This window comes from Saimiri boliviensis, chromosome 5, assembly GCF_048565385.1.
Source record: "Saimiri boliviensis isolate mSaiBol1 chromosome 5, mSaiBol1.pri, whole genome shotgun sequence".
In the NCBI taxonomy this organism is placed as follows: domain Eukaryota; kingdom Metazoa; phylum Chordata; class Mammalia; order Primates; family Cebidae; genus Saimiri; species Saimiri boliviensis.
This window is the reverse complement of record NC_133453.1, coordinates 139,382,793-139,410,661: the sequence shown is the minus strand read 5'-3', so window position 1 is coordinate 139,410,661 and position 27,869 is coordinate 139,382,793. Positions and strand designations below refer to the sequence as shown.

General features: G+C 38.8%; 2 long non-coding RNA genes across 6 annotated transcripts in view; one reads left to right on the top strand and one right to left on the bottom strand.

Annotated features, from left to right (window-relative positions):
* The window catches only part of LOC141584666 (uncharacterized), a 397,655-nt gene extending 384,015 nt beyond the window's left edge, over window positions 1-13,640 (bottom strand). For all 3 annotated transcript variants that reach the window (XR_012517850.1, XR_012517851.1, XR_012517852.1), the window contains exon 1: window positions 13,030-13,640. This is a non-coding gene — a long non-coding RNA (uncharacterized LOC141584666). The remainder of the gene's footprint in view (window positions 1-13,029) is intronic.
* A 2-nt stretch (window positions 13,641-13,642) lies between these two features.
* LOC104653002 (uncharacterized) overlaps window positions 13,643-27,869 on the top strand; it is a 110,845-nt gene continuing 96,618 nt past the window's right edge. The window contains exon 1 of one of the 3 annotated variants that reach the window (XR_746281.3): window positions 13,643-14,078. This is a non-coding gene — a long non-coding RNA (uncharacterized LOC104653002). The remainder of the gene's footprint in view (window positions 14,079-27,869) is intronic. The other 2 variants (XR_746285.3, XR_746286.3) reach the window with 2 other exon arrangements.

Genomic DNA, 27,869 nt, shown 5'->3' with positions numbered 1-27,869 from the left:
TGATTAGCAAAGTGAGAGAGCATTGACAACAATGCTAAGTGGTATGCTTTATAGATATTTACAAGAAGGGTCACTATTTTCTCCTAATCTTGTTTGTGTACTGTATAATTGAATACAATTTCCTCTGTGATTTTAAAATCAAAATATACCATAAATATGCATAATTGATAAAAAAAAATTATTAAAAGTTACACTAGTCTCACTCAACTTTCATCCCCATACTTCCCAAGGTAACAGTTTAGTCTGAGACAAGAATCAAGTTGCAAAAGCAAACAGCATGAAGGAATTTAAGAAACTGTCCAATTTTTTAACAGAAGAAAGAGAAGGTGGAAGAGAGGTCAGAGGGAAAGAAAATCATAAGTTTCCTAATCTTCCTTTTGTCAGGTTTTGGTTAAAATAAATAAGTTTATTTGAGAAACTGAGGAGAATATCAAGAACAGAGATCCTTTCGTTCAGCCCAATGTTTAGGACCTCAGGGCCTGCACACACACCACCTGGGGGGCTACCACATCACCGTGAACTTTTGGTAGTAGCAGAGTTAGAAGGAGTGCATGGTTTACATTTTTCATGTTGTCTTCAGTTACACCTGGAGTGGACCTAGTGTAGAGAAATGTCCATGTATGCCTGGAAAGTCTGCACAAAGGTAACTTGAGTGAGGCACAGCCCAGCTGCCTTGGGGCTCACTGGGACCAAGAGGCAGCATGACTTCAAAGTAGAAGCCACCAGGTGCACAGACCAGCCCTGGAGCCAGATGAATAACCTGATGGTGACTTAGAGGATCTGGTTGTACTGGAAAAGATGACTTGAGGCCACCTAGGTTCTATCAGAAGGTTCTGATGAGGCTGACTAAGGCAAACTGTAAGTTAGCCCAACTGCAGACTGCAGCTAGGGGGTGTGGCCTTTATGCTGACTATCACCTATGCAGGAAGCAGCCCGGGGGAGCAATGTGGTGGGAGAGGCCAGGGATACCATGATGATTCAAGGACCTCATCTCTCCTTGAGCCTTGAGGATAAAACAACTGTCTCTCATATGCCAGACGCCAACACAGAAAAGAGAAAGGAGGATGAGGGTGTCTCTGAAAGAATGAACATTTTCCTTAAAGAAGATCACATTTTCTAAAGAAAATTTTCAAACTATGCTGTTAAACAGAGGTTACCAGATTGTTCTCAAATTTATGTCCCTTTCTCCTCCATGAAACAGAGAAAGAGCCCATGAGAAACATCAAATAAATTAATGCAAACATAAATAATGTATATCAGCTCTGCATAGTTTTTGAGTAACTGTCATTCTGCTACACTATGAAATATGAATTAAAACTTTTCACAAATTAAATTTAACAGAGTTTATTTGAGGGAAAAAAAAGTCCATGAATCAACAGCACTCAGAACCAGAAGACATTCAAAGAACTCCTCCAGTCTGGAAAGTGGACAGTGAGTATTTACAGACAGAGCAGGGAAGTACAGAAATCGCTTGATTGATTATAGCTAGGGGTTTGCCTTCTTTGGGACACAGACCAAACAGTTAGCAGCCTGTGATTGGCTGAAACATGGCTGCTTGTGATTGGCTGAGACCCTGCTTTGTAGTACAGAAATTAGACTCCTAAGTTAAATTTTGGCTCATTTACATAGTTAGGTTGCAGTTCCTTACATAAAAACTCAAAGTACAGAGCTTCAGGCTGATGGCCTCCTGCTTATTTAATTTAACAAATGTAAATGTGTTTCAAAGATGGTGAATTATTTGTAAGCCAAGAGTTGACTTACTCAAGAAAAATTCAGAGAAGTGGGCTTGGAGATGATGCATATTTATAGTTGTTGTTTTTTTAATTTTTTTTTTAAATGTGACCAGGTATAGAAGATGTTTGGCTTGTAAGTGCTCTGGGCCCCATCCTCTCTATGCCTGTGTTTGAACTCTCTCATTCATAGCCACTTAGCACCTGGGTTCTTCAAGACCTTTCATTGCAAGTGATGGGATGTCCCAACTCAAAGCAACAAATGGAAAAGGGGAGTATATTGTCCTGCATAACCCCGCCATGAAGAAGGGAGGACTGACTGGAGGATTTTCTCATTTTTCATTTCAGCTCTTCTCAGCTCATTCTTGCAAACCAGCTTTCTCAAAGGTTCCCTTTTGAGAAATTCCAAGCTTATATACAGTTAAAAAGTTATAATTATACTGTGCAGCTTTATCTATCAGCTATGCATCAAAAATTCCTCAGAAACATATCTTTTTGGTCTAGGCTGGTTCTTCCTAAATACTCTTGTATGTGTTTCTTACTGCTGCTGTATCAGAATATGACAAACTTAGTGGTTTTAACATACAAATTTATTACCTGATGGTTCTGGAGTTTGGAAGTCTCAAAGAGATCTCTAAGCCAAAATCAAGATGCCAGTAAAACTTTACTCCTTTTTGGAGGCTCTAAGGAAAAATGCATCTCCTTGGCTTTTCCAGCTTCTAGAGGTCACCTGCATTCCTTTGTCCATGGCTCCCTTCCTCCAAGTTCAAAGCCAACAACAGCGGACTGAGTTTTCATATATTGATCCAAAATTCTCTTCTGTGTCCCGCTTCCATTTTTAAGTATGCTTGTTATTACATTGGGTCCATCTGGATCATCCAGGATACTCTCCTTCTTTCCCTACTTGTTTGCTTTCTTGCCTACATACATCTTTCTATTCTAAAGCTGGCTTCCTTAACACATTGTGAGTTATTGGAGGGTAGGAATTTGTATCTCCTGTGCTTAGCATCATTCTTGGGAAACAATTTTAATACACATTCAGTGGACACACAATTTATGCTAGCTTCATGGATGTTCAAAATCACTCATGCATGAATTGGAAGAATTAGGAAACATGGGAACGTGGGATAATTGAAACATATATGATCTAAGCACACTATTCAAAAATTATGAGCAACAATTTCAAACAAATCCACCCAAAAGTAGAAGGAATAAATGAATAACAATAGGAGTAGATTCTATTGCACTAAAAAATAAAATAGTTGACAATAAATCTAAATGCTAGTCTCTCCTGAGACCAAGAAAAGACAAATACCTGCCATGCCCGAGCAAGAATGTTTTTTAAAAAGATTTAGAAAATAAAACAGAAAAACAGTATTAAAAATAAGACAAAGACATTCCATCAAATTGGAGGAAATTTAAAAATAATTGTATGAGAATACTATTTACTCCTTAGTACTAAAAGCAGAAATGATAGAAAAAAAACTGTTTTCTAGAAAGACACCAGATATCAAGGTTCTACCAAGACCAGGAAAATCAGAATACACCAATAATCACTGAAGAAAGCTAAAAGGCTGTTAGAAAAAAATGACTCCATGCTTTGGAGACAAAATTATAGAAACTTTATATAATGATCTATATTCTGGAAAGTTCCCTAAGGCACAAAAAACAGAGGATGGCTTTCCAGCTTATTAGATGATACTAGTATAATCTTTATATCAAAATTATCAGACACACACACACACACACACACACACACACACACACACACAAGCAAATTCACTCATTTACAAAGGAAAAAAAACTGTAAACCAAAGTATCAGCTATAAACAGAGGCAAGTATTAGCTAATAAAATCCAGCAGTGGGTTAAATGAATCATGATCACAGAGTTAGTTCCAGGGATGTGAAAATGGTGCAATATCAAGAAATGTGTTAATATAAATCACTATATTACACAAAGGTAAAAATTAAATGAAATTTTCTTTAATAGTAATACTAATACTACTAATTCTTAGCAAATACCATGTGCTCAGCCCTATTTACAGTTCTTTAGCACCCATGAGCTTATTTAATTTTAATATTTATTTATTTATTGTTGAGACAAGGTTTCACTCCTTGCCCAGGCTGGAGTGAAATGGTGTGATCTCCATTCACCAGACTTTGCCCACCAGGTTCAAGCAGTTCTTACACCTCAGCCTCCCCAGTGGCTAGGATTACAGGTACCTGCTACCACGCCAGGCTGATTTTTTGTATTTTGGTAGAGATTGGTTTTCGCCATGTTGGCCAGGCTGGTTGTGAACTACTGGCCTCAGGTGATCCGTCTGCCTTGGCCCCCCAGATTGCTGGGATTACAAGCGTGGTCACTGTGCCCTGCCTTATTTAATTTTTAGAGTAACTCAGCAGAGTGAGTCCTATGATTTTACGTACTTTTTAGATAAATACATGGAAGTACAGAAATGTAAGTGGTAGAGACATGCAAGACATGTGACATTCTAACTCCAAAATATGATCTCTGCACCTTATGTTACCTTTGTTACAAATGACATTCCTGATTTAAATGGAAAGGAAGCAAACTACAACAACCGCACAACATAAAAACGGAGACAGAAAAACCATGTCTCAACCACATCTACCAGAAATGTACAGTTCATACCATACTTAATTCTAAAATATCAGAATCATTCTCATCAAAACTCACCAAAAAAGGGCAGGGTGCCTGACTATCATGCTGGTATTTATCACTCTATTAGAGATTCTGGTTCATGGAATAACATGAGAAAAACATCACAGAGATAAATATTAAAATGAAAAAGACAGAAGGTCCTAATTTAGAGACAATGTGATTATTAACTAAATTTTTATGTAAAGAATGGAAAAAAACATTGATGAGAGTAATACAGTTCATAAGATGAACAGATGCAAGATCAATACTGTGAAAGCAATATGCTTTCTTAAGAAAAAAATAATCAACTAGAAAATATAATGGAAATAAAACATGCCATTCGTAATTTTCATAAATTTTTTATACCTAGAAATGTCAATGTTATATCTAGGAATAACTTTAATTGGAAATAAATAATGCCTATGTGAACAAAACAATAAAATGAAACTTTGTCAGCTAACATAAATGAACACCTAATTAAATGGAATGGAGAGACGCAGGTCAGAGAGAAAATTTAATATTAGAGAGATATCAATTTTTATAAATATATCTAGAATACAGTTAAACCACAATTGCAGTAAGATATTTAATAACACTTGTTAAGTTGACTCTGGAAAAATACACAAATGTAGTCAAGAAAATTTAGAAAAGAGTAACAACGGTATCTTATTCTATGAGATGGTAAGACGCACTGCAAACTCAGTAATTAAGACTGTAATACTCACAAAGTCATAGAGAAAATATATCAATAGAAGAGAGAATACCAACACAGACCTATGTAGATATGATTTATTTTTGATAAAATGTACCTCTTAAATTAGTGGGAAAGGAAAAAAAATTTCATAAATTTTGAAGTGAATAATTGATTAACCCCTTACGGAAAAAAAAAAATCAACTTAAACCTCTGCTCCAGAGTACAGATAACAGTTTAAGTGCACCACACAGGGACATGCAGTCACGTGTTGCATAACACCATTTGGTCAAGGATGGACTATGTATACAATGGTGTTCCACTCACATTCTAATTATATATTTTTCCTGTACCTTTTCTACATTTTGATTTAGACACGTAAATACTTAACCATGGCATTACAGTTCCCTACAGTATTCAGTTTAGTTTCGTGCTGTACAGGTTTCTAGATTAGGAGTAATAGGCTATACCATGTGGTCTAGGCGTGCAGTAGGCTGTGCCACCTAGGTTTGTGTAAGTGCACTCTAGGATGTTCATATAGTGATGAAATCACCTAAGGGTGTGTTTTTCAGAATATTTCCCCATCCCTAAGCAGTGCCTGACTGTACTGAAACTGTAAAAGCACTAGAATAAAATCGCGGATAGTATTTGTATAATCCTGAGGTGCATATAAACAAAATCCCTAGGAGTCATCATGTTGACGACTTACGTATTACACATTTATGAATAAGAAGAGACACCATGAAACAAGGCACAAGGGCCAGCTCAGAAAAACATTCTTAACCAAGTATTACTACTCAGAATATATGAAGAACTACTATAATTAAGCAAATAATGTAACTTTGAAAATATGTTATATTGAACTGAAATAACAAATTTCTTTTGTCATTAAATGTGAAATACCTAATATATTCTATTTTTAAAATATTAACAGTAAGAATAACATGTGTGAGAACCTCCTTTAACCTTTCCCTACATCCTTTCTTCTAATTTCTCCTTCACTCCCTTACCCCCATTCATTTATTCCCAGGAAATACCAATTTTCTACAATTTGATGGCATCTTTCCAAGTCCCCTTCTGGTAAATTTGCACACACATTTACACATACATGCTCCTTTTTGCATACAAACATATCAGTATTGCTTGCTCTATTTTTTTCACTTGACCTGCTTGAGAAGTTCTTCCATGGTAGGCATTTTTAAGGGATCCTTAGGGTCTGATAGCACAGATACACAAAGATTTATGGAATCACTTTCCCACTTGATAGACATTGAGGCTATTTTCAGTGTTTCACTGTTATGAACAAGTCTGCATTGAAAGTTCTTATGCATAAATCTTTCTGTACCCATGGTAATAGTTCTTTAGAACACATTTCTAGAAGCAGGATTGGCGGGCCAATTTATATTTGATAGTACAAAACTTCTTGCCAACTCCTTTCAACTATATACGACTGTGTGTCCTTGCCAATCCTTGTGTATCAATATTTTGCTAATTATTGTCAATAGGGGAGGCAATAATTGATAACAGTCTCTCTAATTGCTTTTGTCTGATAACTAGTGTTTCATACGTTCATTGCTTTTTTTCTTGTGGGTTCACAATTCATATTTTGTCATTTTTCTATGGGATTTTTATTGACTTGTAAGAATACTGTATACTAGAATATTAGTACTTTGCTTCAAATTGTTACAAATGTTTTCTTACGGCAAAAATTTAAAGGCTAGTATGAGTTTGTTAGCGGAGAAGGAAAGCACATTTTAGGCAGGAATAAACACTTTGACAATTTAATCAGGCAAGTAGTAAGTGACCAGGTAAATTAATCAGTTCAGGTGAAAAAAGTTTTATATATAAGACAGTTATACCCAAATCTGAATGCAAGAGAGCTCCTTCAGGCAACTTGAACTAAGGCTCCATGTCAAATAAGAGTGGAAGAGCTTGGCATGTGGCTATAACACAACACAACACAAAGTCCAAACAATCTGGTCTACTAAAACTAATAAATACCATCGGTCTGCCATATTCTCTATAATTTCTTTCAATTAAGTTGTACGGGTCTGTATGTATGTGTGTTGGTGGAGGGGGAGTTTTTGTTGCAGTGAGTATGGACACAGAAGATGGAAAGGGGATTAAAGCATGCTATCTAGGAGCATGCTGCTATTATTTAAAAAGTTAATGACATCTGGCATTGACAGCTGCCCAAATGTTGCTACATATGTCTTCACCCTCAAAGGTGACATTCTGAGAAGTCTAAGGCCAGTGTATTCTCTTCTGTGATGTTAAATGGCTTGCCAAAGCCCAATAGCTACTAAGGAGGTCAGGATGCCTCCTCCCATCCCCTTCCCTCATTTCCATCTTATTTTCCCCTGAAAATAAGTGCTGAACCATTAGTATGTCTTATTTTCTTTTTTAGCAAATTTTAGTTTATCACATGAGTTAACATAGCCAGTAGTGATCAGGGAAGTATAACAATGTGACATAGGTCAATTTGTTGATTCATTCATTCTTTCTTCTTCATAAAGAAGAACATTGCTTCTTTAAGATGTAATATGCACAAGGCACAGTGTTGGCACTGGGGTAAACAGGAGAGCAAAGAAATGGACTGTCTTGGCCAGACACAGTGGCTCACACCTGTCATCACAGCACTTTGGGAGACCGAGACTGGTAGTTCACAAGGTCAGGAGATCGAGACCATCCTGGCTAACACAGTGAAAATCCGTCTCTTCTAAAAATTCAAAAAATTAGCCAGGCATGGTGGCACATGCCTGTAGGCCCTGCTACTTGGGAGGTTGAGGCAGGAGAACTGCTTGAACCTGGGAGGTGGAAGTTGCAGTGAGCTGACATTGTGCCAATGCATTACAGCCTGGGTAACAGAGTAACAGAGTGAGACTTCATCTCAAAAAAAAAAAAAGAAAGAAAGAAAGAAAGAAAGAAAGAAAGAAAGAAAGAAATGAACTGCCTTGCTCTCATGGAGGTGACCGGCAGTGTCAGGGGTTATGTACTTAGCTTGGGATGCCCAGCTTAGAAAGAGCATCCACCACTTAGCAGGCAGGCAATAAGCTTATGTTTAGCAAATCCTAAACCTTGGAGATGTAATGAAATAGTAACAACGATATGAAAATCAAAAAGAATTAGTGATGGAAACACAGTTGATTGTCAACATTTTAATTTCCTGGATAAGTCTATTTAAAAACTATTACCAACTATCACCATTACTGGATATGTACAGAGAACATTTGAATCTCGAAGTCTTCTCCTCCAGAAGATGGAAGGAGAGGGAAGGCTGGTCCCCACCTATGCCCTGTTGGCCATTCAGCTTCTCTTGCCACCTCCAGCTCCTTTTGCGGCCTGGAGCACCTCACCAGCACATCTGTGGACACAAGGGTTGCTCCTCCGTGTTCTGCCACCTCCACCCATGAGGTGTTCACACCACTGAAGACACACTCAAATGTCTGAATCTGAATTTTATGTCTGAGGGCCTAAAGTAGCTAGCTTTGCTTTCCACACGAATACAATGAAATCAAATTCTTGGTTATGCTAGGGAGTAAGGGATCTGTGGCAGAAATGGGGGTGGTTGGCAAAGTTCTGTACCAAAGGTATGTGCCTTCCAATTCATGAAGCTGTACATTTGTATCACACATTTTGATATATATGTTATGCTTAGTGATAAAGGAGTTTTGTTTTTTCTATTTTTCTAGTGACTGAAAATTAGATTAAAACACCAAATATAGACTGGGCATGGTGGGTTACACCCAGAATCCCAGCACTTTGGGAGGCTGAGGCAGGCAGATCACCTGAGGTCCAGAGTTCGAGACCAACCTGGCCAACATGGTGAAACCCTGTCTCTACTAAAAATACAAAAATTAGCCAGGTGTGGTGGCTCCTGCCTGTAATCCCAGCTACTCAGGAGGCTGTGGTGGAAGAATCACTTGAGCCCGGGAGGTGGAGGTGGCAGTAAGCCGAGATCATGTCACTGCATTCCAGCCTGGGGGACAGAGTGAAACTTTGCCTCATTGAAAAAAAAAAAAAGGAAAAGAGGGAATTGGGTGAGGGACAGAATGATATTTGCTGTATTTTGGAACTAAATGTTTGAAACTATAATTGATATAATTATGCCACATATAATCCACAACGTGTGTACATGTACTTTGTTTAGGAGACCAAGATAGGAAATCCAAAGTTTAATCTGCAGACAGTCATCTAAGTTCAAAGTGCTCACAGTTTTTAACAAGCAATGCTGTCATTCTATCACGAACAAAACACATGTTCTCCACTAAATAACTTCCCTTCTTAATTGTAGAAAACAGACATCTAACACCATACCCAGTTTTAGTCTCATGCATTTCAGCAATTATTTAGCTGCGACAATGGGAGAGACTATAGGAGCCAGGTTCTCCAAACCTTGTTTTACTAGCACAACGGGGTCACAAAGTTTGTGAATGAGGTTTATAAAAAGAAACGTTTTGATGATTTGCGAATAAGAAACCATAGCACAAGAATTACTTTAATTAAAATCAGTATTGTACAACCCATCATTGTGTTACATTTCAATGAAATGGTATACAGCAATAAGCATTCACTTGCATCTTTTAATGCATTTAATTCAATAAGCAGATTTTGAGCATTCATCAGATGCTCAGCTTGTGGGCCTTCAGAGATCAATGATGTCATCAAGGTGTTTGTCTCATAAGTCTGCTCATCCAGTAAGTATGAGATCCTAGAATTCTTAGAATTATAAAACAAAATCCTTATCTATATTTTTATTTTTATTGGCCAAAAAGTATACTGAAATTAATGTCACTGGATCAGTCTCATTGATCCAAGGTGAAACACCTCCTTTAATTTAGGTACAGCTGATTAAGGAGAGAACAGGAAGAAAATAGGAAGCTCTATATTCATAAAAATACTGTTTTCCAAAGTATTCTTAATACAGCTACTTGAAGCTTAGAATTCATTTTCCTCTGGAAATGTTATTTACATGGGAATAGCTAACACTTTAAGAAGCGTGTGATTGATGTTCTTGGGCACCTGTAGCTTATTTATTTTCTATTGGCAATACTCATAGGAGTATTGAGTATTTTTGCACATGCAAATGTACTCCGATCATGTTTTGTCTGGAAAAAAAAAAATAGCCAACTGAAGTAGTTATAAGTGTTTCTTTTCTTTACTTCTCTTTAAAGGCACACAGTCAGAGTACAGAATACAGACTTGTGACCAGAAGTTTCACAGTAGCTTACATTTCAGCATGAAACTCAGTATGTGACGGTATATTATTTTCTCATTCCCATCAACATTTTTGCATGATCTGCATGATGTATAGCGTAGGATCTGGGGAAGGAGGTGTATAGATTAAATCCCACGGCCATGAACATTTCGCTTCAAAGTAAAATGCAAAAATAAAAGTAAAAATAATTACTTTTTACCTGAAGTCACTTCAATGTGAGTCTATTAAAATAAACCTTTGAAAAAAATTCCTTTTTAAAAACATTATTTTGAAATAAATGCACCATTTTGAAATAGGCTAATATGTACAAGCTCTTTCTTGGCCATATTATTTTCAATGTATGACTTTTTCATTTCAAAGGAAAGGAGCTCTTTTGCAAATGCCCTTTTCTAAAATGTAGAAGAACAATTTCCGTTACAAAGTAGGTTGTGCAGAGCCTCTGTGATCTTACCTAAATTATTAATTTGGTTAATCAGTGCATTCCCTTCACAGTTATTCTAAAGGGAGACAAGTCCCACTCCCTGTCCAAAATTTTACACAATATTAATTAGCAAATTTTTATTTAAAAAAATGAAAACAGTATTAAACCCAGTCAATGCTCAGTTGTCTTATACAATCTACATGATGCAAAAAATGGTGTATTTCATTATAGTTTGCACAAAGGAATTTGGTCTCTATTTTTCCTACATACGCGATCTGCATTTTATAACTGAGCAAACCTCCTTTCCAAACCCACTACAAATAATTTCTTAAGATGCAGAATTAGGACACTTGCCTCAAATCCTTTGATAGGTTTTAGTTCATTTCTTGGGAGAAGGGTTCTGGTTGTTTCTTTTTTAATCAAAGCTACTCTGCTAAATCGCTTTCCAAGCAGACCTCAGAATATTAACAAAAACTGGTTCTGGCCTTGTCACAATTTGAATATTAACAGTCACAGTTTTACAGCCCTTCCATTTTGAGTAATGCACTGCAACTTCCACAATTCAGCCCTCATTTTTTTCCCTTCCTTAGCCAGCCCTGGCCCTTAGAATGTTTGCGTGGTGTCACCGTGAATGTGCTCGCAGCAGAGTTATACGGCATCATTTTGAGAAACACTGCGTTAATAACCAGAGTTCAAGGGCAAAGGATATAAACTGAGCAAATTACAAGTCTGAACAGATATATAGCTTTTGCTAAAAGGGACATGGGCTGCTACTTTATTTACTGGGCACTGGTGTACTTGTGGAAGGTACCGGGACGCAAAAAGGCATTTTTAAAGGATCACATCACAGCCTGAGAAAACAGCACACATTTTCAGACCAGAAAGAAAGCAAGTGCAAGGATCAACGATTCTGTTTTTTAATAAAAGAATATGATTTGCTATCAGGTACCTTAAGTTTGCAGTGTAATTTCACAGATGATAATATAATTTTGTGTGCCACCATGGAAGGAAAGCAGAGGATTGTTGGAAACCTAAATTCTATAGATCCTTTCAAACTGCATCTTTGTTCAATTTGTCAGAGATTTCTTGCTGTGCATATTGTAACCATTTTAACTAGGGTTATCACCCTAGTTCAAAATTAATAACATGAAAGAGTTATTTTTTAAATGCTGTATTTTATTTTTAAATATCAACTTCAGAGCTATTTCAATGACTGAAGAGAAACCAAAATTCAAAAGAGAGGGAGAAGTTTTTAAAGAAACCAAAGAACTTCATTAATAACTAAAGAAAATGAGTATCAAAAAATAATTCCCACCTGTTACATTACTAAATATTTTTCCTAATAGTTTCAATAACGTAGAGCATACTTTTATAATGTGATGCATTTCCCAAGGTATACATATATCAAAACATCACATGTGTACCTTGAATATACACAATTTTTTTCATCAATTTTACCTGGATAAAGTTGAAAAAATGTGATACAATATTTTCCTAATGGCAGGATGGAATTGTACAATTCTTTTTGTAATGTAGCTTGAAAATGATTGTAAAAGTACTATCAAAATGTTCATAATGCATGCCCCATTTATTCCACTTAAATAAATTTCTTTGAAATCAAAAACTGAAAACAACGGAAATTTTGCCTCAAGATGTTCCTTACTGTGTTATTTACTCGAGTGAAACCCAAAAGCAACCTAAGTATCCAACATTGGGGAAATAGTTGGGCAAATCATATATACAGTTATTATTAAAATTGGCTAATATGGATGTTCTCTAATAATATTAAAAAGTGCTTTTGACATAATGAATCACTACATAATCCCATGATTCAAATGTACTCTTTTATAAGTATATAAGCATACATATAAATAATTCTAGTAAGAAGCATGCATACATTTAATTTATATGTGCATTTTTTCCATATGCTGCCCCTGTTAGCCTGATGGAATTATTAGTTTCCTTTTACCATTTCTTTTTTTCTAAACTTACTATTATGCTCATCTGGTATTTCAAAGAGAAACACATTTAAGCTTTCTCTCTCCACCCCCTCACTCTTCAATCAGTTATATAAAATATACCTCGGTGACATGTTTCCATCTCATTTATTACTATTTTAATAAGGCTTTCACTTTCTTCGTGGTAGTGGTCAGGGCAGAGGAGGATGGTGGAATTTTAAAGCACAGTTAAACAGAAAAACATTTTCCTCATAAATTTTTTTTTTTTTTTTTTAATAAACGGTGTTGCTCTCAGAAGTAAATGAATCAGCACGTGCAGGACTGACTCCTTGACAGGAGAGGCATTACCTTCAGCGTTGCAGCTTGCGCAGGAGGAATGCTTGCAGAGTGGACCTGTCTGTCCTTCAGCTGCCAAAGAAGAGCCCGGATGACACAGCAGCTCTCTATCGGCCCCATTTCTATGGTGGTTCACGACTTAACTCTCTCCTGCTATCAGTCTGCCGACTTCGACCCTCACTCTCAACGTAAAGAGTTTTTAAAAGGATGTCTCTTAAATAGAACTGCCTAAAACAATGTGTTGTTATCCTTTTGCAAGGACAAACAACATATTCAAATTGCTCAGGACTTTTAACACGTAAAAGCTAGATAAATCATGAAAATATTGCACATTCTAATGTGAAAATATGTATCTTGAGCACATTCTATTTTTTCTTTTAGAAAAAATAAGTTTACTAGCGTTGACTAGCAGATTATCTTAACATTTTTATCCTGTGTATAATATATAAGGTGTATTGCCCACGCCCCTCCTTTTTAACCAATTTTCAGTGGCTTTAATATGATCTGAGATAAGGGGATGCCAACTGTTGAGATCTGATTTCCTCTTTTTTCTCAGATACTGATAGGGTATCCTTCACATAAATGACAAGACTTCTGAACTGTTTGCAATTTGGGAAGGGGAGGCTCGCGGGTGGTTCCGTTGGTGAAACGACTTGTCAAACATCAGTACGAAATTATTCGGGGGTTCTTCGCCCTCTACTTTCCCATAGCGCGTTTTCCTTTCTCCCACAGAGATAGAACAGAAACCAATATTCAAAACGCAAACATTCCCAGCCCTGTGCTTTTGTGCAGGCATCTCGCTGTGTGCGCTGGGCACAGAGCAGCGCGCGCGCGCTCGCCTTTCCCTCGGCGGCCCCCCGCGGCTCGGACCCGGGACTGCAGACAGGCCATCCATCATCCGCCCTCCTTCCGTGGAGAGTCGCTGCTGCGGCCAATCGGCAGCAGGTGGGGCCGCACCTGCGGGACAGCTCGCACTTCCCTCCGATGATCTCTCCGCCGCGCCCGGCGTGCTAGCGATGCCCTTGTGAGCCACTGCGTTCTCCAAGGCCAGAACGAGACAGGTACGCGGGTGACCGGGACCGTGTGTGCGCTAAGTCCGCGGCTGGCAGCCAGGGGGGCGGCTGGAACGTGGGAAGACACGCTATCCCCGAATGTACACGCGTGCAGTGGATGGGTGTGTCATGTGTGTTTGGACACAGGAGCCGTCCCTGGGTTTAGCCTCTTGAAAAGTGGAAGAATGAAGATGCTTACCTTTGGAAGGGGAGTGTAACTGAGAACACGTTTTTAGGGATAGAATGTTTTGCCTCTGGTCTGTTTCTTGGGTGAACCCTTGATGGACTTTGCAAGCAACACCATCTGAATTCCGCGTGCCCCATACATACTACAGGCAGTATTCCCACAAAGCCTAAGTGGGAAATACTAACTCAATGCTAAAGATTAAATAGTCTCCATAGGATACAAAAATTACCCCAAACAAAAAGTTAACCCAGACCTCCAGGGCCATGAAAAGATTGTAACAACTTAAAGAAAAAATAGGACCTCAAACCACAGAGAAGCCTTCATTTTCCAAATAGGCAAATTATTTGAGGTGCAATCAGCTTGCTTTTGTGGGGGCTAAAGGGGGTATAGAGTTGCTTGGCTGTTCCGTGGAGGCAGCTAGGTAAGTCCTGCTAACATGTTATGGATTTTGTAAGTGGGCTCGATAACTCCCTTTGTTTTAAAAGATCCAAAACATATATTTTATCATGTAATTTGAGAACAAATGAGAACAAGCAGAATGCCTGCCTCCCCCGGTATGTTCCAGGAGTGTGTCTACGTAGATGTCAATTACGTAAGAGCAAGGCCTTGGAAAACAACAGCCCTGCAGGCGGCTTCAAGGCTTCAAGATTTTTCAGAAAAGCATATTTCTTAAAGAAAAATACAAAATGAAAATAACAGCAACTACAACTGCAAGCATTACCCACCAACCTCCTGCCCCTGTCTTGCTTTTGAATCATAAATCATGAAAAAGAGAAAGACAGTGACTCAAGTTTTCCTGCCTTAAACAACTGGAACTGATAATGCCAACAAGGAAGAGAAATAAGCAAGTGAGCTGTATTACTGTAGAAGAAGGAGAGCTGGACTTAGAAACCTGGAGGTTCGTCATCTCTAAGGACCTCCCATCCCTAAAAAGGGTCCCTCACATTAAAGTTAGTGGTTCTCAAACCTGTCTTCATGTGAGATTCATATAGGCTTTTGTTTAGTTTTAAGAAATACAAATGCCAAAATTAATACTCTGGTTTGATTGGTCTGGGGTGTGATGCAGGCATAAGTACTTGGGGTTAGGGAAATTCTGCGAAAACTTTCCAGTCAGTGGCATGCACAGCCATCCAGCTATGCATTCCAATTCTGTTCTGTTTCATGGGATACATGAGATATTATTTGATTATATTTCATGAGATATATGAATGGGATTCATGGGATAGTATTCTGTTCTGTTTCATGGGATACAATTATCCCCCCAGCCGACAGTTGCTTCCCCTCTCCACTCAAACATATGCACAGCTCCCACGTTGGGTAAACAAGATCTCTCTTTTTTTTCTTACCCATCACTCACTCCTATTAGCATTTTAGTCTCTATTAGCATTTTAGTCTATTCATTCTGGTTGTTAAAATGTATCACTCCTCATTTGAACACTTTGATAGCAGTTTGGGACTTCTGTTATTTGCTATTGATGCATTTATATTTATATTATATTCTTTAAAATACTGACTTTTGGGGATTAGAAAGCAAGTGATAGACGTGCTGTGAAATTTTGAAGTCCAAAATGTTTTTATCAGAACCTGGGAGCCCAGCATGGTGGAGAAGTTTCCCCTTCAGAGTGTGGTCTTTGTTCATCCCCTTCAGGACCATCTGAGCCACTGAGGCTCACCCTGCAGAAGGCTGGCTGCTCATTTTCTATGAGCAGGACATTCTTCCTGTTCACCAAAGTGGAACTGAAGTTTCTCTTTCCCTTGGATTTTCTCGCTCTCCATGGCCAGCAGCACCACATTTCTGGATTATGTTATATGCGTTACCTTGAGAGATAGATGATCTGTTCTTTGATTAGACACCCTGACCTTTTACGGGTGTTGATCATTGATCACGATACAGGCTGAATAGAAAGCTCTTGACTCTGAAAAGTTACTCTGCTGCCAACACCACAGGGAAATGCAGTTTCTGAGTCCTGGCAGTCACTGCAGCAGGACTCCCCCTCACTTAGGATTTCTCTTGTTATTATTTTACTTTTTTTTAAAGTAAGCTGCAGCCTCTGCTGTCTAGCTCTAGCTTTTAGTTACAGTAATCAATTTTTCAGTATAACTGGCTGTAACTGTTGGCTTGGATATTGAGCTTTCATGGGGCTTAGACAGAGTGTTCTTGTGAAGGGTCTTCTCCATACCTAGCAGACATATGGGTAATAATACCATACATTAATATCTCCACATTGGTTTATGTGTGTTTGACGACAGTGCAAGCATAATTATTTTTGCCCAGTAAAAGCTATTAGAGATCTATTTGGTAGGTTTTACGATCAATAGCTCCTGTGATATTTGTGTAGCAGCCACAGAATAATCAATCGAAGGTCATATAAAGTAAATTACCATCCTCCTATAATGATTCTTTTTTCTAAATGAAAATTGGGTTTTATTATTTCATCAGGAGTCTCTCACAACACATGCTCTGTCTGTTTGAGAAAGAGAGATATAAAAGTTGTGAGCCTGTTTTGAACATAGTATTAATATCCATTACGTGAATTTATGGTATTGAATTATTGAATTAGTGGATTCACACTGGAATTCCTTCAAAACCCTTTCTTATGTACTCAGTGACACACTTAATAACAGTCAAGAGCAAACGGACGCCTTTGCCGCATGGTGGAGTGAGTCACTTTGCAAAAGTCAATCTTGGTAGCTGTCTCTTTAAAGCAAATTTAGAGTTGGTTAAATGTGTTATATTGACAGTGTGACCAACTGAGCTTCTCTCTGCAAACCCTTCTGGAGAGTGACTGGTGAACTAAGCAGGAGATGGAGTCAGGAATGCTGAATACTAATGCATAGTCCATGAGTAGCTCAAGGTGAAATAGGGGCAAGTGGTAGATGAAGAGGAGAGAGGCCTCTGCACCTGCTCTCCAGCCAGGCCTCTTCCTCACATAAGATGCCTAACCTGGATTTCAGACTGGCAGTGCGAGCCAGAGTGATGGCTGTGCCTCTCTAAAAGATTGCAATTTGCCAACCGGAGGCATGCAATCCCCCAACTGTCTTAAAGGGACACATTTTCAAAGTGTAGCCTTTCTTTTTGTGGGTGCAATCAGTTGTGCACTGAAAAACTGCAGCCACAGTTGGATAACTGCAGGCACAACAGGCCACAAGAGGCTTCTTTGCTCCAAATTTTGTACATGCAACTAATTGCCCTTACAGAAAATGGGAGTGTGGTAGAAGCTTTTTTAAAAATTGGGGCCAGTAAATTCTCCATGGAGGAAATAGGCAAGGAAAAGAGACAATTACTCACTTTCTTTAGGACAAAGGCAAATAAAGACATCCTTTCCTTCACACACTTCATCTAGTTTGTAGAGCATGGTCTAGAAGCCAAATACTAGGTACCACAAATGCCCTGATCATCTGGGACATTGCCTGGGTCTCAGTGACATCTTGCAATTGTACAAGAAATCATCTACTGAAAAGCAGCCCAGAGAAGACATTAGCGAGTTTGAGACTACAACTCTGGTGACAAATTAATGAAGTGTTTTATAATAAATAGCAGAAGGTATTTTCTTTCTCTTTAAATAAATCGTTATTATTGTTACTTCCCATTTGCTTTGCAGATAACTCATGAAAAAAGTAAGATGGTAGGGACTCTAGATCTTATTCAAAAGGTAAATCAGGAGGCTCTCTGCATTTACATGTATTTATAAATATATAAGCTATGGATGTAATTACACATACATAAATATATATATATAAATTATATATGGTATATCTGAATATGCACATATATACACATATTACACATATTTTATAGGTATACTTTTTTTTTGAGACAAAGTCTTGCTCTGTTGCCCAGGCTGCAGTGCAGTGGTGCTCACTGCAGCCTCCACCTTCCGGGTTCAAGTGATTCTCCTGCCTCATCCTCCTGAGTATCTGGGACTACAGGTGCACATCACTGTGCCCAGTTAATTTTTGTGATTTGAGTATAGAGACGGGGTTTCACCATGTTGGCCAGGCTGGTCTCTAACTCCTGACCTGAGGCGATCCAGCCACCTCAGCCTCCCAAAGTGCTGGGATACAGACGTGAGCTATCGAACCAGGCTACATATACCTAATTATTTTTTCGATGAAATTAGGGAAACGGCAATCTTGCCTATTTTTTTTTTTTTCAGAGTTTCACTCTTGTTGCCCAGACTGAAGCGCAATGGCACCAACTTGGCTCACTGCAACCTCAGCCTGCCAGATTCACGCAATTCTCCTTCCTTAGTCTCCCAAGTAGCTGGGATTACAGGCATGTACCACCAGGCCCGGCTAATTTTGTATTTTTAGTAGAGTCAGGGTTTCTCCATGGTGGTTAGGCTGGTCTCAAACTCCTGACCTCAGGTGATCCGCCCACCTTGGCCTCCCCAAGTGCTGAGATTAGAGGCTTGAGCAACCGTGCCTGGCCCAACCTTGCCTTTTAATGGATATATAAATATGACTTGGGTGACTGCCAAGTCCTGATGGCTGAACTCCCTGCCTGGAGGGGTTTGTGAAGTCATGTCTCACAGGGAACCCATCTTACCATCTATTCTGCACTATTTAGTAATAAGCAAGGTGAGACTCAACTCAAAACTTTATTTTCTACCTATTGCAGGTGACCATAAATTAAGCTCTGGGAATTATAAATAAAATACAAAGTAACATTTGTGTCTTGAAATACAGTTCTTACAGAAATAGTTTGAAATTTAATTTTATCTCAATAACAAATTTAATCACCAAACAAAACAGTAAAGGGTTTTAGTAGTTCTTATGGTTCCCAAGAAATTGATGACAGAGTAGTATAACAGGAATTAAAAAGTGAAGAATTCCAGACAGAAATATAGAGCAACAGAATAGAATAGAGAGCACAGAAATAAATCCATCTATTTATGGTCAACTTGGCAAGGGTGTCATAATACACAATAGGAAAAGTATTGCCTTTTCAACAAATAGTGTTGGGACAATTGGACATTCACATGCAAAAGAATGATAGTGTACCTATATCTTATACCATACACGAACATTAACTCAAAATGGGCTAAAAACCTAAACCTGTAAAACTCCTAGAAGAAAATGTAGGGTAAAATATCATGACATTGATTTTGGAAATGATTTCATAGATATGACACCAAAAGCACAAGCAACCAAAGCAAATATAGACAAATGGGAACACTTTCGCACAGCAAAGGAAGCAGTCATCAGAGTGAAAAGGCAACCTACAGAATGGGTGAAAATATTTGCAAACTATTCATACAACAAGGGATTAATATCCAGAGGATATAAAGAGCTTATACGACTTAATAGCAAAATGATAACAACCAATTGTTTAAATGAACTATGCACTTGCATAGACAATTCTCCCAAGAAGACATGCAAATGGCCAACAGGTATATGAAAAACAAGATGCTTAGCATCACTTATCATAAACAAAATACAAATCAAAACCACAATGAGATATTACCTCGTACCTGTTAGGATAGCCATTTTCAAAAAAAACTAAATGACAAGTGTTGAGAGAGGTAGAGAAACTGGAACCCTTTAACCCTGTTGGTAAGAATGCCGCATGGTATAATCACTATGGAAACCAGTATAAAGGTTTCTAGAAAATATAAAAATAGAACTACCATATGATTGGGCTACCTGACTTTGGCTGTTTATTCAAAAGAATTGAAATCAAGACCACAAAGGGGTATTAATACTCCAATGTCATTGAAACATTATTTACAATAGCTGAGAAGTGATAGCACGTCAAATGTCCATCGGAAGATAAATATATAAATAAAATGTGGTATATACCTACTATGGGTATATAGAAATATATATACCCATATATATTTCTAAATATGGGTATATATTTTTCTAAATTTATTTCCAGCTTAAAGAAAAGAAAACTAATATATTTCCAGCCTAAGGAAAAGAAAGAAATCCTGCAATATGTGACAATATGCAGTATTGTGAAAAATGTATTTGGTCTAGGTCCTCACTTCCTGGTATGTAACTTCTAAAATTCTTGGAATTTCCAAAGAGAAAAGTGTGTTTTTGTATGTTTGAGGCTTGATTAATGGCTGGCAGCCCCTAATAGCTTCAGGATGGAACTTGTCACTGCAAAGATCAAGAGAGGATTCGAAGGTTGGGACTTTTAACCCCATCCTCAAGGAGAAGAGAGGGGCTGAAGGTGAAGTTGGTCACCAATGACCAGTGATATAACCAGTCATTCAAGTAATGAAGCTTCCATAAAGGACTGGGTATGAAGAGCCTCTGGAAAGCTGGACAAGCTGGAAGCTCTTAGAGGGGTGATGTGTCTAGAAAGAGAATGGAAGCTCTGTACCAACTTCCCCCATATCTTACTCTATGCCTTTTATTTCTGATGAAACCTTTGTAATATCATTTAATAATAAACCAGTAAATGTTAAGTAAGTGTTTTTCCTGTGTTCTGTGAGCCACTCTTGTAAATTAATCAGACCCAATTAGGGGGTCACTGGTTATAAATCCTGATTTATCGCTGGTCAATCAGAAGCACAGGTAAAACAACCTTAGGCTTGTGATTAGCCTTTGAAGTTGAGGGCAGTCTCATGGGATGGAACCCTCAACCTGTGGGATATGAGGCAATCTCCAGGTAGATCATATCAGAGTTACATTGCAGGGTGCCCAGCTTATGTCTGCTGTAGAGTTGATTGCTTGCCTGATGTGTGGGGGAAACCACCCCTATGTGTGGTATCAGAAGCATGTCTTGAGACAAGAGTAGGAGAAACCGAGTTTCTATTTTCTACTCAACATGAATGATACTTGAGGACATTATAGTAGGTAAAATAAACTAGTTGCAAGGGACAAATATTGAATGTTTCCACTCACTTGAGATGTTTAAAATAGTCAAACTCAAAGAGGCCAAGAGTAGAATGGTGGTTGCCAGGGATTGTGGAGAGGGAGAGATGGAGAGTTGGTAATCAATAGGTATAAGGTTTCAGTTATGGAAGATGAATAATTTCTAGGGATTTACTGTGTAGCATTTTGCCAATAGTTAAAACATTGTATTGTACACTTAAAAAGCTGTTAAAGGCTGGGAGTGGTAGCTCATGCCTGGAATCCAATAACTTCAGGGGGCGGAGGTGGGAGGATCACGCAGTCAGGAGATCAAGACCATCCCGGCTAACATGGTGAAACCCCGTCTCTACTAAAAATACAAAAAACGAGCCAGATGTAGCGGCACACATCTATAGTCCCAGCTACTCAGGAGGCTGAGGCAGGAGAATCGCTTGAATCCGGGAGGCAGAGGTTGCAGTGAGAAGAGATTGCACCACTGCAATCCAGCCTGGTTGACAGAGCGAGACTCCTGAAAAAATAAAATCTGTTAAAGAGTAGAGTTCTTACCACAATAAAACAAAAGTAGAAATTTTAAAATAAAAGAAAAAGAGACAGTTCAAGACATCATGGGAAGACACTCTTGAAATAAGGCAATTAAAGGCCAGAAGTACTCCAGTTCAGTCCATCTACTGCCTCTCTAACACAACATGAGTATAAATCACATTTTAAAACTCGGGCACTTTTCCCGCAGAGTAACACTGAAAGGAATTGTTAGGTTTACTCACATATTTACTAAATAATTGGCTCTTAATGTAAATATGAAATTCAGAAACACAGCACTGAACGGATTTTGGTATCAATAACTGCATTTGTTTTCATCTAGGTATGTTGGCCTGGGAATCTAGTCTCCCTAGCAAAATCCCTTCAAGGGAATGAAATACCACTAGAAATACAAATGAGCCCCCAAGAGGCTTATTAAGGGCCACCTGACCTGCATCATAATGGGAACATTTGAGATTGTGGAGCTACCCTTCATCTTCCCCCACCTTTCCTTTCATGATACAATTGTATGAATGAAGCCTCTACCATTATCCTTTGGATACTAAATCAAATAAGGGATGAATTTCCCTTATTCATTCAGCTGGACGTCTGCATTCAGGTTTGGTCCCACACCACAAAGAGTGATGGAGAACTTGTAGAGAGTTCAGAGAAGAGGAATACAAATGATAAGAACAATAGGATCAGAGCTATGTTCAGTAAGTTGTTCTACAGAGGAAGAAGGTAAAAGATGACCAGAGTATGAAATGATGAAGAGGAAATGGCAAGATTATTTTTCTTCAGGGGTAAAAGCAGTAACATTTGGGGAAATGGGCTTAAATTAGGAGCAATTTTACATATATAGTAACCTATTTCATTAACTGTGAAAGTGAAAAAATAAAGATGGCCGGGTGCAGTGGCTCATGCGTGTAATCCCAGCATCTTGGGGGACCAAGGTTGGTGGATCACCTGAGGTCAGGAGTTCAAAACCAGCCTGGCCAACATGGTGAAACCCCGTCTCAACTAAAAAAAAAAAATACAAAAATTAGCTGGGCATGGTGGCACACACCTGTAGTCCCAGCTACTGGGGGCTGAGGCAGGAAGATCCCTTGAACCTCGGAGGCAGAGGTTGCAGTGAGCCAAGATCAAGCCACTGCACTCCAGCCTGGGCAATAGAGTGAGACTCCCTGTCAAATAAATAAATAGATAAAGTGAAGCTATAAAAATGGCAATTCTTATACGTAAAAAAAATGCCCTATGCAAATGAAGTGTTCAATAAACAAACAGCTGTTATTGGAACTGGTTGATGATGACAATGACGATGATAATTAGAATTATTTCCTTGCAAGTTTCTGTAATAACTTGGCACTTTCTAGTCTTTCTTAGTACTTGTTTTGCCAACCCCCTACCTTGGATTAGCACCACCATGTTCCTCCTCCACACCTGTGCTGGAAGCTTTGCTTGGCTAATTGTGGCTGATCCTGGCTAATCTTGGTTTCACTAGAAATAGTAATATCTTGGCCAGGTGTGGTGGCATGTGCCTGTATTCCCAGCTATTTGGGAGGCTGAGGCAGGAGAATCACTTGAGCCTGGGAGGGGGAGGTTGCAGTTAGCTGACATCATGCCACTGCACTCCAGCCTGGGCAACAAGAGTGAGACTCTGTCTCCAAACAAACAGAATAAAATCTTAAGCCTCGAATGGGCTCTCACCACTGTCCTGAAACTCTAAAAAAGTTTTCCTATTGAGTTGAGTCTCCAAGACAGTGTCTCCTCCCTCCTCAAACGTGTGGTTTACACTAAAAACTGACCTTGCCTCAACTTTTACTTGGAAAGTAAATGTCATCAGTTGAGAAATCTCTCATCTATTACTTAATTTTTTAAATATCAAAACTTAGCTATATCCACACTGTCTTTTTTCCTTCAAGATTGCAACTGATAAAAGGTGCCTTCTGCTTTCAAAGGTCAGGGGTTTTCTTTGTTTTGTTTTTTAAGATCCTATTCTCTCATCCTTCTGAGTCATTACTCTCCTGCATCCAACGTACCTTCTTTACTGGATTGGTGTACACACTAGGCAGTATAAACACCTACACAAAACAAACAAACAAAAATCATGCCGAAAAGATGATAGTTGACCTCTAATTTGGCAAAAGATGATAGCTGACCTCCAATATCCATTGTTTTCTTCTCTCTTGGTATACAAATCTATGCTCCTCTCTGGGTCCATGAATACCTGGAATGAGTCATGTTTCCCAGCTTCCCAGGCAGCTAGGTGTGGCCCTCTGAATGAGTAAACAGATGCGATATTTCAAGCTTCTTGGAAGCATCCTCAATCCAGGGATCTGAGACCTTCATCATTTCGTCTTATACTGATGTTGACAGAGCTATGAGAGAGAAAGATCTTGGCTCCCATTGTTTGGGGAGCCACCATAGCAGTTTTAGAATTCTTATCTCTCAAAAATATCAATGGGAGAGAAAAATAGACATCTACCTACTGTAAGCTGTTATTATATTTTCTATCACTTGCAGCCAAATCTAATCCCAGCAGATATACTAACACTCCCTACAACTCATGTTCCTAAAACTGCCTCGCCCCTCAGCTTTTCTTCACAGACAGAATTTTGAGTTACCTCCATATGCATCCCTCATATCTTCACTTCTGTCATGCCTTGACCTACTCCAGTGTGGCTTTCACCGTCATCCTGCATAAACTGCATTTTTCAAGAGCACTGACCTCCATCTGCCAATCTTCATCTTATCCAACAGAGCAGCAGCACTGAGCATCCTCCACTTTCCACAAGTCTCTCTTTTCTAGAAGTCTGTGTTATCACACTGTCCTGAATTATCTTTGGCCCCTCTGGTTACTATTCCTTAGTCTCCTTGGCAATCCTGTATTTCAGTGGTCTGCTCCATAACTCCCCTGTTGGTTTCATAAGCATTTAAACATAATGTATCTAAAACGAGACTCTTGATTCTCCCACCTCCCAAACCTAGTTCTACCTCAATCTTCCTCATATTAGCAAATTCACAGACTTATCTAGAATATGGGAATCATCTCCCATTCTGATCTCTACCTCACTCCTTAGAACCCACATCTCAAAGCAGTCCTGATGAGGTCCATCTCAAACATAAAAAGCACATCTGTCTATTTCAACCTATCTTCACTTCAGATATCCTATCTCCTGGGCCATGAAATGGCATCTGCTCTGATTTTCCCACTTTTCCTCTTTCCTGTTCAGTCCCAGATTAATATAAGGAAGTAAAGCATATAGCTCTGCTGTTCCAAGCTCCACAGTAGTGGATCCACAGCACTGAGGACAGAATCTAAGTTCCTTAACAGGGAGCAGATGGCCCTATATAACATCATTGTCCTTCACACAGGTTTCTTTTAAGTTCCTCCAAAAGACCAAAGTATTTCCTACCTCAGGACCTTTGTGCAAGCTAATCCTTCTCTCTAATAGTCTCTTGCCACATCAGTTCTTGTGGTTGGCTCATTCTCTCCATTCAGATCCCCCATTAAATGGTATTGCCTCTGCAAAACCGTCACTGGCCATCTTACTTAAGGAGACACACACCTATGTATACTAATCCTTCAAAATTCCCAGGTCTTTTATTCCTTTAGAGCAATAATAATTATTTTTCAAGTAATAATTTCTGAGGTTTATTGGCTTAATCGATTTTTAAATATTTTAACCACTTTATTGAGGTATTACTTATTTACCATAAAATTCATCTGTTTTAAGCAAACATTTCATGTTTCATATTTTAATAAATTTAATGAGCTATGCATTCATCACTACAACTGAATATTAGAACTTTTCCCTCATGGCCATTTGGGGTCACTCTTCATTCCCTGCTAGACCCAAACAATCACTAATACACTTCTTGTCTTTTGACTTGCCTTTTTGGACATTTTATGTAAGGGGAATCATATAATACATGGTATTTTGTGACTAGCTTCTTAATCATTTAACACCATGTTTTTCACGTTTCACGTGTCCATTTTATAAGTGATAACACATATTAGTACTTCATTCCTTTTTCATTGTCATATAAATTTCAATGGATATATACTACATTTGCTTTTTTATTCACTGGTTGGCAGTCATTTAAACTGCTTCCAGTTTTTGGCTGTTATGTATTATGCTGTCTAGTACTTACTATATTCAACTATACTTTTTTTTTTTTTTGAGACATGGTCTCTCTCTGTCACCCAGTCTGGAGTGCAGTGGCCTGACTTCAGCTCACTGCAACCCCCACCTCCCAGGTTCAAGCGATTCTCTCTTCTCAGGCTGCTGAATAGCTGGGATTACAGGTATGCAACCTCACACCAACTTGTTTTTGTATTTTTAGTAAATACGTGGTTCCACCATGTTGACCAAGCTGGTCTCAAATTCCTGCCCCAAGTGATCTGCCCACCTCTGCCTCCCAAAGTGCTAGGATTACATTTTTAAACCTTCTTTGTATGTCTCTTTTCTAAACCTGTAAGCCTGATAGCACTTGATTGGCCTGTTTTGTCACCAGTATGTGCCTAGTACCTAGCAAATGCTTGCTATGGCTAGAAACATAGTAAGCATATCTTAAATGAATGAATAATAACTAACCCCACGTTGATTTCCAAATATCTCTTTCTAATGATTAGAGGCCAATTTAGATGATTGTAGAGGCCAGGAAAAGGGTAATTTTCTAACTTTTGGATAACATCAGCCCTAGTGGCATAATCTTCTGAATGTGCTTCTGTTTCACCTTGTTGTACCAACTGGAGATACTTCTCCAATTGGTACAACAATCGTTCTGGGTTGGGGGAAGCCTATATTCCTTGAGAGTGGTTTGCTAAATGTCCATCTCTGACTTTCTAGAAAGTCTGAGAGCATGCAAAAAGTATGATAATGTTATTTCACATTTATCTGGAGCTCAGGAAAAGAATCTTTGAAAGCTTTTGGGAAGTACCTTCCATACAGTTAAATTAGAGTCTGTGATTTGGGAACCCATACCTGAGTGGAAAACTAGGAAACAGTTTCTGGATGGCAGTACATGTAAAATCTTCCCAAGCACAGAATCCTGCTTTAGGCTTTTGTCCAAGTAGCTTAATTCAGCATCTAGCATGCAAGTTTAGGCAGACTTTATTCTCCAGGCCAAAATTAAGGAGACCTGACTTTCAGAAACTGAGACTTAGAGTGCAGTGTGAACCAGAAGGGCTCTTTACCACCTAAGAAAGAGGTGGAAACTAGTGGTAGCTATGATGAATATGCTCTGTATCTGTTTATTTGAAACAGACATACTTTGCAAACATACCTTGGGTATGCAAAATATCTTTTGCAAAGAACTGTAATCCTCATTGCTTCTTTATGAAATCATTAAATAAAATTAGAGAATTTGTGAACTTATTATTGGAAACTACAAGCCCATGGAGAGCTGTGGTGATTATATTCTGTTCCTAGGGGGAGAGAAAGTCCAAGAAAAACGGAAGCTGAGGAAGGGGACTGTGAGAAGCCAAAACGAGGCACATGAGACTAATCTAGTAGGGGCTGGGAAGGGGCCAGGGTCTCCACATTCAGTAAGCTCAGGGAGGGAGGGTGAAGCCCTTTTCTTCCCAAGTAGGTAGGCCTGGCTTCGTTTTACTCAGTAATTTAAGCAAAATCTAAGAAGACTGTAGCAAATAAATAAATAATTCCCCCATAAACATGATATATTTATTGGAGGAAATCAGAATGAAGAAACCCCAAACAATGCAAATGAGCTGATTTTTGGAAGAGCCACTTTGGAAAAGGTGTCTGATGTGTGGGTCCTGCAACAAGTGTTGGACTAGAACCTGCCTGCTTAAACAGGACAGGAAGGCTAGAAACAGTGATTCACTCCTATAATCCCAGTGCTTTGGAAGGCTGAGGCAGGAGGATCATTTGAAGCCAGGAGTTTAGTTTGAGACCAGCATGGGCAACACAGCAAGACCTTGTTTCTACACAAACAAAACGAAAATTAGCTGGGCATGGTGGCATGTGCCTATGGTCCCAGTTAGGAGACTGAGGCTGAAGGATCACTTAGGCCCAGGTGTTCAGGCTGCAGTGAGCTGTGATTGCACCACTGCACTCCATCCTGGACAACAGAGTGAGACCCTGTCTCAAAAAAGAAAAAATAAAATAATAAAATTTTGAAAATAAAAATAAACAAAGTAGGAATAAGAATGGAGAGCAAAAAATAAGCTTTTACTAGCCCTAAAGGCAAGAGCAGGATGATTTCCTGAGGGCTGCAGAACTTCAGGGGCAACCAAGAGG